This window comes from Loxodonta africana, chromosome 23 (assembly GCF_030014295.1).
Source record: "Loxodonta africana isolate mLoxAfr1 chromosome 23, mLoxAfr1.hap2, whole genome shotgun sequence".
Taxonomy (NCBI): Eukaryota; Metazoa; Chordata; class Mammalia; order Proboscidea; family Elephantidae; genus Loxodonta; species Loxodonta africana.
In genome coordinates this window covers 52,032,112-52,046,052 of record NC_087364.1, presented here as the reverse complement: position 1 = coordinate 52,046,052, position 13,941 = coordinate 52,032,112, and positions in this window count along the sequence as shown.

Here is a 13,941-nt window from a genome sequence, read left to right as displayed (position 1 = left end):
CTTATATTTCTTGTTGTTGTTACATGCCATCAAGTTAGTTCTGACTCATAGCAACCCTGTGCACCAACAGAATGAAACACTGCCCAGCCCTGCGCCATCCTTACAATCATCGTTATGCTTCAGCCCACTGTTGCAGCTACTATGTCAATCCACCTCGTTGAGGGTCTTCCTCTTTTCCGCTGACCCTGTACTTTGCCAAGCATGATGTCCTTCTCCAGTGACTGATCTCTCCTGACAACATGTCTAAAGTATATAAGATGCAGTCTCACCATCCTTGCTTCTAAGGAGCATTCTGGTTGTACTTCTTCCAAGACAGGTTTGTCGTTCTTCTGGCAGTCCATGTATATTCAATATTCTTCTCCAACACTACAATTCAAAGGTGTCAATTCTTCTTCAGTCTTCCATATTCACTGTCCAGCTTTCACATGAGTATGATGCGATTGAAAACACCATGGCTTTGATCAGATGCACCCTAGTCTTCAAGGTGACATCTTTGGTTTTCAATACTTTAAAGAGGTCCTTTGCAGCAGATTTGCCCAATGTAATGCATCTTTTGACTTCTTGACTGCTGCTTCCACGGCTGTTGATTGTGGATCCAAGTAAAATGAAATCCTTGACAACTTCAGTCTTTTCTGCATTTTTCATGATATAGCTTATTGGTCCAGTTGTGAGGACTTCTGTTTTCTTTATGTTGAGGTGTAATCCATACTGAAGGCTGTGGTCTTCTCATCAGTAAGTGCTTCAAGTCCTCTTCACTTTCAGCAAAAGAGGTTGTGTCATCTTCATAGTGTATATTTCTTGGTCCAAGGCTAATACTATTCTTTACCACCTCCCCTCCTTTCCCCTTCCCAACAAAAGAAAAAGAAAAAACACCTGGCAGTTTTTGTAAAGTAAGGCAATCTCAATCTCTTAATATGTAAACTCAGAACAGCTCTTGAAAATGTCTAGGCACGCTGTATGTCTTTTCAGTAAGAATAACTGGTAGGCAAGTAAACAGAGTAATCACAAAAGGAAAAGGATCCAAAATTTCCAACTTTGAAACCAAACTCCACTGACATAGAAAAATAAGAAAAATTCTCAGTTACAAAAGTTTCATTAAGAAGGTTAGGTGACTTCTGTAATTGGTGACAAGAGGAGAGAACTATGTCGGCTCTTGACATTCTAAAAAGGTACAATGGAGAGGAATGACCCTCTATAGAATGCAATTAGTTAAGCAGAAAGTATTTTCTTGAAGTAGATCATCTAAGATTGCCAGAGAAGCTTTCAAAATTGAACAATGCTCAACTACTAACCAGATCTATTGATTTGATTGGGGGAGAGGGGGCAGTGTGGAGGAATAAGCAATAGGAGATAGCATTCACTGATCTTCAAATAGTCCTCTGAGATAATCATGATCCCTGTTTTACAAATTTAGTAAATTCAGGTTTGAGATGTTTAAGAAACACAGGGGAAAAGCACACTGCTAACTGGACGTAATGTCAGGATTTGAACACAAGTTTCTCTCAACTCCGAAGACTACGCCCTTTCACCCCTACTACACTCACAAATGATTCTTTTAAGAAAAATAAAGTTCTAGGTGGAAAATTACAGGACATTGAAACTTTGGTAGTATTTTCATCTCGCCTACTCATTAAAAGTAGTAATTTTTTTAAATAAACACAAATATGGAAAAGAAATAACAGCTAGTTGTGTGGATGGCTTTTTTTTTTTTTTTTTTTAAGAGCAACACTTGATTCCGAACACTTTGAATTCATTACACTGTGAACAGCAATCGATGCCTGTGGTATAAACTGGGAATAACAAGGCTGACAAGAGAAGACCAAAATAATTCAAACGTCAAATTTGAGAAGAAAATAAAATCGCACATGATGAAAGAAAATATATTTAACACAAAGGACAATACTGGGATACATATACATATACCTAGTAATTATTATTAGGAAATAACTTTCAGAACAATGATTTTGTCCTCAAGTTTAATAAACTAATAAAGAAACAATCTTTGTTTCTTTCCAACACAATTTAACGATCTTGAAATTTTAAAACAGAGAGAAATACTTGAAATGGAACTTTTAATCCTTCCTCCTTTTGTCAGCCCTCACCAGTCCCCCACTACACACACTCATACTCACATTCACACTATAGACAAATCTTGTTTCCAAGGCCTTGTTTCCTCAAGTATCCAGAACAAGGCCAATGTTCTCAGCTGTTCAATAAATACTTGCTGAATGAATGGAAACAAATGATGGAGAAAGTGGAACTATTCAATTCCTATTTAGATCTATCAAGGAGAATGATCTTTAAAATGGAAAAGATATAATAAACATGGTTAAGAGTTAACTGAGGTTTAAGATATATGCGGAGACGGTAAGAATATCTGGCCGTCTTACATGAATGATTTCAACTCCTCAATCCCAGACAAATTCTAACCCAGAGTCTTGTCATGAAGTATAGATATGATCACAGGCTGTGCCAGAAAACTGAGATTGGAAAATAAATCTTAATTTTCAAAAAGGATATAGATTACAATCTACAGAGACAGAAGATAGTCATGTACTCTCTAGCAAACTTTTAGAACACTTTCTTTTAAAAATGAGTTTTAGATGATTTGTGAACTATTATAAAAAGGAGCACTGATTACCAAGAGCTATGATAAGTCTGGAAACCCTGGTGGTGTAGTGATTAAGAGCTGCGTGCTGCTAACCAAAAGGTCAGCAGTTAGAATCCAACAGGCACTCCTTGCAAACTTTACAGAGCAGTTCTACTCTGTCCTATAGGGCCACTAGGAGTCAAAATTGATTCAACTTGCAACAAGGTTTTTTTTTTTCAATGATAAATTCACTAAGACATCATACCAGATTTTAATCTTCTTTTCTTTTTTATTAGGATTATAATCCATAAAATTATGGACATGCTAAAGTTATTAACAGTGATATCCAATATTCACTGAGCATTTTCTTTATGTCAAGCATTGAGTATTCTCTCATCTAATACACACAGTAACACTATGAGGGAGAATATTGCTGCAATTTTAAAGACAGGGAAACTGAAGCATATGCAGATGAAGTAACCTGCCTACAGTCGTGGAATTAGTCAACCGTGTGGGCTAGGGTTCAAACTCACAATTCTTTACTTCCAGAGGCCTTCTTATTAAATTATTATGTGCACTTTGTCTTACGAGATGTCTGCAAAAAACATCAGATAAAGTCTCTCATTGCATTCTTGTGGAAAAGATGGAGAACAGTGGGCTACACGACCTTTTAATTAGGTAGCTTCAAAGTTGGTGGTACATCTGCCAAAGGCTGTGACTGATGAGTACATCTTCACCAACATGGAATAAATGTTTCTAGTATCATGCCTCAGAATCCTATATATGGACCCAAACTATTTGCAATATTGGTATCAGTGAGCTAGATTAAGATACAATAGGCTTATAAATAACAAATTTTCAGAGAGCATAAATCTTGAGGAGTTATAACTCACCTTCTACAAGAGAGAAATAGTACTGTAAAGGCTCCAAAAGGTTTTAAGAAGAGCTTATGTTTATATGTCCAAATATGAAAATAATAAATGTAAGGTCTTGCCTTTAAGTTACAAAAATTGATTTTGAAATATAGGATAAAAAACAATAACATGCCACTATTTCAACTACCAAATTGATAGACACAAGAGCATTGCTGGAGGGCATTTGAGAATTTTTACTAAAAAATTTTAAAATATGTCTATCCTTTAATCAAATAATCCTACTTCTAGGAACTGTTCATAAGAAAAGAATAATTAAGAGTGTGAAAACATTCAGCTTATTTACTTACTATAGCCAAAATTAGAAATAACTAAAATATTCCCCCAAAGGAAAGAGTTGAAACAAATTACAGAATCAATAAATGATGGGCGTCTATACAGTGGAATACTCTTCAATCATTTAAAATGCCTCTGGAGACAAATGCTTGACATAGTAAGATGTTCACAACATAGTTAAATAAAGAAATCCTTATGAACAGCATAAAAAGTAGGTATCATTTTTGTTAAAAAAGAAAGAGAGAGGAAAGATGGAAGGGAGGAAAGAAAAGGGGAGGATAAAGACAGAAAGAAATAAAAAGACAGGAAAAGTGCATCCATTAATTTTTTTTTTCCTGTGAGCCACCCTGATGAATACATTTTATATTTTAGTCCACTGCACACATGAATATATAAAAGTATTTAAAACATTTTCATAGAATAATACTTAACGCCCCATGTGTATACTCTAATATTTTCTATTTTATACTATTCTATTTTTTTTTTCCAAGGGTGGTTGTAACTCACTGAATTGACTTCATGGCCCACTAATGGGTAACATCCTAAAGTTTGAATACCATTGATCTAGAAAATGCCTGCGAGGATATATAATAGACCATTAATAGAGAGTATAATTGAGTGGGATTTGAAATTCCCTTTTTTCCCTAAAATTTCTAATGTTTCTATGATGCACACTGAGAAATATAATAAAAATATTTTATACAAAAATAAAATTAAAATACCATAGAGATGGTAATCATAGAGGCAGTAATTAAGAGCAGCTCACGTGAAAAATATATAGATGCTCTAATGGATTCAAAGTCAAAATGAGACAATGTGCCTTAGATGCCAAAAGAACTAACATAACCTTGTTGTTTTTGTGTCCTGTCAAGCCGATTTGACTCACAGGGACACTCAGTCACCCTTAAAACACATCCACACACACACACACTCCCCACATACCAACTAAAGCAAGGCCAATGAGAGTTCCACCTTTCTCAGCTTATTTAGAACTGCCTAGAGACTTCTGTTCTCTGCTGGGTACCACATTCCCATTGAACACTGTCCAGAGGACAAACAGGATGATGAAGTCTGGAAACTGTATCATAAAGGACAGTCAAAACAACAGAAGACTTTTAACTCTGGTGGTTCTTTTAAAATATCTAAAAGGATTTTATGAAAATAACAGTCAGAGGACAGAGTTAAGACTCCATGAATGTTAAGTCACGGAGAAAGCAAATCTAGGTAGAGCTTAGCCTCACACAGACAGGAATTCTAACAGTAACAATGGACACTCTGCTTTAAGTAGGAAGAAGGGCCTGTCTCTCTTTAAAACAACTTTCCTCTTGACAATCTGATCCCTTATTTCCAGGAAGTTATCTGGATTTTTAAGAAACTCTAGGCTGTAATATTCAGTTTACAGATCTATTTTTTACCCTAGACAGATCTTGAGTTTTCTCACTGCAGCTAAATGAACAGAACTGACAATCTTGGGAAAGTAATCACTGCCCTGTCCATGGCAGTGTTCAGGCATGTGGGGAATATAATCAATTAGTAGGGATAACAGAGAACTCATGCATCCGAGAGAGCTGGACTAATTAACCAGTAATGTACTTTTTCTAAAATCATGTCTATTTTTGTCTTCATGATGAAAAATTCCCTTCACTACCATAAAAAATCCATATGTTCATAAGGATAAAATGAGGGTTCCTGAGAGGGTTTTGCTTTATAATTCCTAATTAAAAATATTTTGGTTCCACTGTATTCATTTTTAATTCTGCTGGAGATATGTTACATGCATACAAGCACATATGAATATAAATTATTTTAGTCCCTTCTTTTTACACAAAGGGCACCTTATTCCACTATTGTTTTGCATTTTTTTTTCACATATCAATGAATCTTGGAAAGTTTTTCATTTTAGTATTTAAAAGCTTCATCATTTTTTATAACTATACAGTATTCCATATTATAGAAGTACTATTGTTTATTTAGCCAGCCCCTAATCAATGGGCAGTTTGAATCTACTTTGAAACCTCAGCACTGAAAGCCATATGGAGCACAGTTCTACTCTGACACACATGGGGTCACTATGAGCCAGTTGAATGGCTGGGTAGTCATATTGTTTCTAATCTTTGGTATTACAGTGTTGCAACAAATAATCTTACAAATATGTCATGTCTCACAGGTGTGAGTATACATATAGAAATAGAACTGTTGAATCATCAAGTACATAGATATTAACAAATTGTTCTCCAAAGGACTGACATCATTTTATACTCCCACCAGCAATGTATGAGAGTCCTTGAACTCCCTCACCCTCAACAATGGTGAGTTCTGCAGGGTTTTAATCTGAGCAATGTTCATCTCAAAAAGTCTTGCATTCCAAAATTGAATACATAAACCAGATATAAAAAAATGTTCTAATAGGCCCTGCATTCATTAATGTAAGAGTGCAGATGGTGGACAATATACTAAAAGCATCATTGGGAATTATGACTTCACCAAAGGGCTGTGAAAGAAAGTGAAGCAAATTATAGCAGGAACATTAATATACAGAAGCATGTGTTTAAAGATGGATACACAGATATGCTCTGTATGAAATCCAATTTCCCTTAATAAAACCCTCAAAGCCAAATTCTCTAGAGTTGACAATGAAGGTTAAATCCTCACATAGGGAGGGTCACCTGGACCTTAAGGATAACTACTGTTTCCTAATATTCAATTTCCTTTTCATAGAGATCCTACTAATTATGATTGACACACCATGATGCTGGGTCACAGCAGGCACATTCTAGAAAAACAGGAAGACTCCATTCTTCCCTCAATCGTTTCCGTGGTTGCCTCATAGCACAAATGAGAAGACTACCAAACAGCATGTAATGTACAGTAATTTAAATGCATTGTGGCAACTACCAGTGGTCCCCCTGCGGTGTGATGGATCGCTTTTGCATGGCCTTTCTCACCCTGGTCTTGTAACTCCCACTCAAGTGATTGAGTGAGACTATGGAAATAGGGTAATTGAAGCCCAACCACAGGACTGGTTAGTTTTGCCATCCTGCTAGGCCTAAAAGAGAGCCAATTCCACAGCTCAACTGGACTAGACCAAAAGCAAAGAAGTTTCTGGGATTTTTTCAAAGGTCAGCGGAGCAAGGGTGGGGGTTTGGGGACCATGGTTTAAGGGGACTTCTAAGTCAATTGGCAAAATAATTCTATTAGGAAAACATTCTGCATCCCACTTTGAAATGTGGCGTCTGGGGTCTTAAATGCTAACAAGCGGCCACCTAAGAAGCATCAATTGGTCTCAACCCACCTAGATCAAAGGAGAATGAAGAACACCAAGGTCACACAATAACTATGAGCCCAAGAGACAGAAAGGGCCTCATGAACCAGAGACCTACATCATCCTGAGACCAGAAGAACTAGTTGGTGCCCAGCCACAACCGATGACTGCCCTGACAGGGAGCACAACAGAGAACTCCTGAGGGAGCAGGAGATCAGTGGGATGCAGACCCAAATTCTCATAAAAAGACCAGACTTAATGGTCTGACTGAGACGAGAGGAATCCCGGGGGTCATGGTCCCCAAACCTTCTGTTGGCCCAGGACAGGAACCATTCCCGAAGACAACTCATCAGGCATGGAAGGGACTGGACAGTGGGTAGGAGAGAGATGCTGATGAAGAGTGAGCTATTTGTATCAGGTGGACACTTGAGACTGTGTTGGCATCTCCTCTCTGGAGGGGGGATGGGAGGATAGAGAGAGTTGGAAGCTGGCAAAACTGTCACGAAAGGAGAGACTGGAAAGGCTGACTCATTAGGGGGACAGCAAGTGGGAGTACGGAGTAAGGTATATACAAACTTATATGTGACAGTCTGACTTGATTTGTAAACATTTACTTGAAGCTCAATAAAAGTTAAAAAAAAAAAAAAGGCAATTCCAGAACTGCGGGGGATCCTTCCACCACCAAGGCAGAGCAGCCAAGAGTAGAGCACGTCCTTTGGACTCAGGATGCCTGTGCTGAGAAGCTCCTGGAACCAGAAGACTGAGAGATAGAAAGAGAGACAGAGAGAGCTGTAACACTGACGGCGGTGAGAAGCAGTGGCAGAGAAATGATGTCAGGGAGACCAGCAGAAGACAACATGGTGGGCTTCCTGGCCCAAAGAGCAAGAAAGCTGAGTGCCTTTGGGTAAGAGGCTTGCTGGCAGGGTAGCGCGCCCCTAGGTACTTGGTAGAGCTAGGTTTGCCAACCCATGGAGCTAGAGCTGAGCGCCTTCAAGCTGATGCTTACTGGTGGAAAAAAAAGAGCTTCGTAACACTTGCCCAAGCAGGGCAGAGGCCGAAGGACTGGAGAGAGGCGTGCTTTCCAGCACAGATGAAAAGAGGCTGTCCTCATGGAAGAATTGTATGCTAAGTGTCCCTGAACCTGAATTATGTTACTTTCCTAATAAAATCCATAATCGTGGGTATCCTCTGTGAGTTCTGTGTGGCCATTTCAAAGAATTCTTGAACCCAACAGGGAAGTAGAGACTGTCATGAGAAGGACAGTTGGTGTCAGAATTGGAAAAGATGGCAGCAGAGTGAGGAGGCATGTCTGACTTCTGTCTCATAGGAATCAGTCTTGGGCCATTGATCTTGATTCTCCTTTCCCCTTGTAAAGTTAGAGGAAATCAAGACGCCTTCCCCATGCCATTTTTTAAAATTGTACTTTAGATGAAGGTTTACAGAGCAAATTAGTTTCTTGTTAAACAATTAATACACATATTGTTTTGTGACTTTGGTTGCCAATCCCAAGACTTGTAAACACTCTCCCCTTCTTAACCTTGGGTTCCCCAATTTCAGCTTTCCTGTCCCCTCCTGCCTTCTCACCTTTACCCCTGAGCTGGTGTGCCCATTTAGTCTAGTTTTGTTTTATGGGCCTATCTAATCTTTGGATGAAGGGTGAACCTCGGGAGTGACTTCACTACTGAGTTAAAGGGGTGTCCAAGTGCTATACTCTCTGGGTTTCTCCAGTCTCTGTCAAACCAGTAAACCTACTCTTTTTTGTGTGAGTTAGAATTTTGTTCTACATTTTTCTCCAGTTCTGTCTGGGAACCCCTATTGCGATCCCTGTCAGAGCAGACAGTGGTGGTAGCCGGAAATGGTCAGGCTGCGCTGGACTCAGTCTGGTAGAGGCTGTGGTAGTTACCCCAGGCTATTTTTATACCCCCCAAATCCATTTTCCCCTTATTTCACAGTAACAGGGTTTTCACTGAATATTTCACTCCTATGGAGGCTGCATTTCTCAGCTTCCCTTGAAGCTGTGTAACAAAGTTCTCATCAAAGGAATAGAAAAATTCTTGCATACATGGAAACTGCCTTCCATTTCTGCTCTTTCCCACTAGTTCTCCCAAACTAGAATGCAGACAGGGAAGAGACCCAGCTTCAACCTTGCAGAGAAGGAACATTCCAAGAGATAGCAGAGCAGTAAGATACAATGAACATGGGGCTGGTAACCTTGTGAAGCTAACCACTTTGACAGTTTGGACCACCATGCCTTATCATAGTTACATGAAGGAGAAATAAGCTATCTCAATCAAGTCAATGTAAATGTTGAGGATCTTTGTCATAGTAACTTTGTCTCTACAAATACACATGCTCACACAAAAGATTAGGGATATAGGTATTAAGAAAAGTTAAAAATTTGAAGTAAAAATAAAAGGAAAAGGATGCACGTACATTTAAGCATCAAAGTGTAAGACTACTAGTGAGAAAGAGAATAAATTAATAAACAAAAATATAAGAGAAGTGAAATAGAAAATTAATATAAGAAACAGATGTTTTCTATCCTCAGAAAATAACTGACATAACCATTAAAACATCAGAAGGAAAAATACCTTGTAGCTCAGACTCCTGATATTTTATTCAAATGATTACTTCTCTCTACAGAAGAACACAGTAATTCAAATATAGTTAACAACTGTATTAAAAAACATTTAAATCCATTTAACTTTCAGTTAAATGGAAACCCTGGTGGCATAGTGGTTAAGAGCTATGGCTGCTAATCAAAAGGTTGGCAGTTTGAATCCACCAGGCACTCCCTGGAAACCCATTTGGGGCAGTTTTACTCTGTACTATAGGGTCACTATGAGTTGGAATCAACTCAATGGCAAGTTTTCTTTTTAGTAACTTTCAGTGGTTTATATAACAAAATTTGTGTCTTAGCTTGAATTAAAGAATGACAGATAACTCTATGAGAAAAGACATTGAAATTCATTCATTAAACATTATTGAATATGTACTTTGTACTAGGCAGACACTGTGCTGGAATCTGGGATACAAAGGTTAAAATAAAACATGGTCCCTGTTCGGGAGAAGATCGCTAGCAAATTTCATTAATTGTGCTGATCAATGTACACTTTGTATACAGATAAAAAGTTTTTCAATTCAATTGTGTCAAAATTACTTTTATTCAGTATCTCTTACTTCAAAAACTGTTAAAACACACAGAGAATTATACATATACACCCAATCTCTTCAATACAAGGTTATTCAGTATCTCTTACTTCAAAAACTGTTAAAACACACAGAGAATTATACATATACACCCAATCTCTTCAATACAAGGATCTTTCAAGAAAATGTTTCATTGTGCATAAAAATGAGCTTCAAATGAAGACAATTTAGATTTTAAAATATACTGAATATTCACATTACATGTATTTTTAAATTGCCAATATCATTTAATCATTAAAGTGTTGTTAAAAAAAAAAAAAAAGTGTTGTTACTGGAGTAAAATACCAAGGTTTCTTAAGCCTTTATACATAAACCATCTGCTTAATAAAGATGGAAATGTTTATTTAAAAAAAAAAAAAAAGGTCACTAACACCTTCTGTACTCTTCTGAATGCATTTACTCTATTTACTCTCATTATTACAGGTAGGAAAAGTAGAAGTCCCCAACATATGGCCTAACACCTACCTAGACTACATTCACATTTTCACATGAAGGATGAACCATAGTAGGATATCTTAAAACGCTTTTATCTGAAAATGACAAATATTTAATCCATTAAAAAAAATCTACTATATACAATTGTCCCTCAGTACCTGGGGAATTGGTTCCAGGACCCCCCACAGATACCAAAATCCTCAAATGCTCAAAAATAACATAGTATTTGCATATAATCTACATAATCCTCCTATATACTTTAAATCATCTCTAGATTACTTATAATACCTAATACAATATAAATACTACGTAAATAGTTGTTATACAATACTGTATTGTTTAGGGAATAATAACAAGACGTGAGGTGAACAATGCTCCAAAGAGTGCAGGAGACTAAGGATCTGTGAGATGGAGGGAAGGTACAGCAGGAGATGCCTACACATCGCTGCATACACGTGGATTCAGTGCCATGCTTCATGGCAAATTAAAGTTTTGCTTTGGAGAATTTTCTTTTTTCCCCTGAATATTTTTGATCTACGGTTGGTTGAATCTGGGGATGTGGAACCCACAGATATGGAGGGCTGACAGTATTAATCTAATGTTTACTTTGAATCTTGTCAAAATCATTTTAACTAACTTTATTCATTAAAATCCTAGAGCAACTGTTACATTAGACAAATGCAGTTAACAAATGAAAACAACTGCGACAGCTTTGTCCATTTCTAAAAATTGTTTGAAGCTTACAAATGATAAGGCCTCCTCTCTAAATGTTACTCTGTCAGAAATTACTAAGTAAATATTTAAAAAATAGGGTAAATAAATACAAAAAATGAATCCAACTTTAAAATGCTAATTTCCATGTTTCACTTGAGGATAGTTTTTGTATCACGAAATCTATTACTGTTTAACCAGCCTATAAAAAATTATTACACATATGTTAGATTAAGATACTAGAGTTTCATATATACTGTTGGTTTAAATATAAAACACTTGAACGTTAGTTTGTGGCATCAGCTCCCAAACTAAAGAAAATAAGGTGTAAGTAAAGAAAATAATAAAGGCTCAAACCAAGAAATACTGTTGCCAGAAATATTAGTGGGTTTTCTACAATTCCTTACTTTCCCCACCAATAATTTTACTAGTTTCCTAATTTCCAAATTTGTAACATCCAGTGATTACTTTGTTTCTTCACAATTTTCAGCCATATTTTTTTTAATGTGCACTAAAGAGAGTAAGTAAATTTAAAAGTCAGACTACAAAAAAAAAAAAGAACACAGATAAAACAGAAAGTCATTAAAGTATAGCATCAAGTTTAGTATTCAGGATTCTCAGAAAAAAGCACTTAAAATACACCTGTATTTCAGGTATTCTCCACTCAACCAAACAGCTTTTTCGCCTTCCAATTTGATAGTTATTTCTTCAAATAAAGAATGTAGACAAAAATCATATCAGCTTATGTAACCACCCTTCAACTTGATTCCCAGTAGTCAAGCTTGGCTATAAAGGTCCTTCTGAAGTAGATGATATGGCTCTCATCATTCTTTCATCCTTTCCTCTCAGTGTTCCAACATGGTTACTGTTTCCACCAAGCGGAATGCTTTTTACTTAGTAAGACAAAGCATACAGAGCAGAGGAGAGTTGAGAACCAAAAGCAGCCCTGCTGGTTCTCTTCCCCACAGGAGATAATGTGTTGTAATGCAGATTTTGCTTGGCTCTCTACAGGACCTCACAAAATCTGCAAATCCCTCCCTACAGACCCAGCAACAAAACTGTATTTTCTTAACTGTTTTCTCTATACAATCATTTGTTTTATGTAGCATTCTTCTAAAGAAAGTGATTTACTGTGCACAAGCTGTCTGAGGCTGAGCAATTACTTTTACTTTAAACCCTGCATGTTCTCATGGCTGATTAAAGCCCAGAGATATATAAACTGCTCACAAGTAGCTCTGTAATAATAGAACACTGACAATGAACCTAATGGGATTACCAAATAATCATTTTTAAAAGTGGCGTCTACTGGCACTTCTATGTTATAATCAATCAAAAAAAAAAAACTCAGAATTGCAACTTTGCACAACCCTTCCCTATTCTAATTCTATAATACGAGTTTTCTTATTTTAGCAAACTTTAATTATGGGCTAACACTTGTTCTTAATTGTCCTTTCACTTCTTCCTATTTTCACTTCAACAGTATGCTGTGAGAGATTATTTTCTAACTCAAAAAAACAAAAAAACCAAACCAGTTGCTATCAAGTCGACTCTAACTCATAGTGACCCTATAGGACAGGGTAGAACTGCCCCCATACGGTTTCCAAGGAGCATCTGGTGGATCTGAACTGCTGACCTTTTGGTTAGCAGCCAAGACCTTACCCACTGTACCACCAGGGTTCTTACTAACTCAAAGGTGCATACACAGACTGGCATTTACCTCTCCATCAACAATAACTTAATTCTCTAACTGATCTCAGATTTGTCAATTTTGAATCCAAAGCTCTCCTTATTTTTCAGAGCATCAGGTGATTTTATATATATTTCTATGATACTGGAGATTTTTCCTGTTCCATCTTACCTATTTTTCACCGGTTTTTATAGTACTTCCATATTTTTGTCCCTAAAGTTTTCTTTTTAAAAAGTCCATAGAATTCTCAGTAAATATTTGTTAAATATTTCAAGATATGCTCTATTATTAAATCAGCTTAAAAAAAAAAAAAGAACTTTACTTATGATTTCAGTAGATTTGTGAAAACAAAGTGGGTATGTATTCAGATTTGATTTCCCTTTGGAAAGATAGTAGCTACATTACTTTATTCGGTTATTATCTAAAGTTGCTTCCGTGCTGAGTTCTAAAAGAGTCTGCGACAACCATGGGTAAATACTAGTAGTTATTCTTCATGGAAATAAAGAATAACATTTAAGAAGGAATATTTAACAAAAAAGATTTAAAAATAAAAATTAGGTTTCTCATATTTAAAAATATGGGAACACTAATATTTTTATGCCTTCCATATAAAGCAATGAGATAAATAAATATAATAAAAATTAGAGACATTTTTGCGATGAAAGCCTGAGGAAAAATAAACACCTTGTTATAAAACAAATTCCTAAGACAGTCTAAGTGGAAAACATACACAATTTCTTTTTTCACCGCAAATAACTTTTTAAGTGAAATGTGAAATTCATGGTCCACATAGATAATAGATAAGCTGTTTTTCTGTAAAGAATGAATCAATCAACTA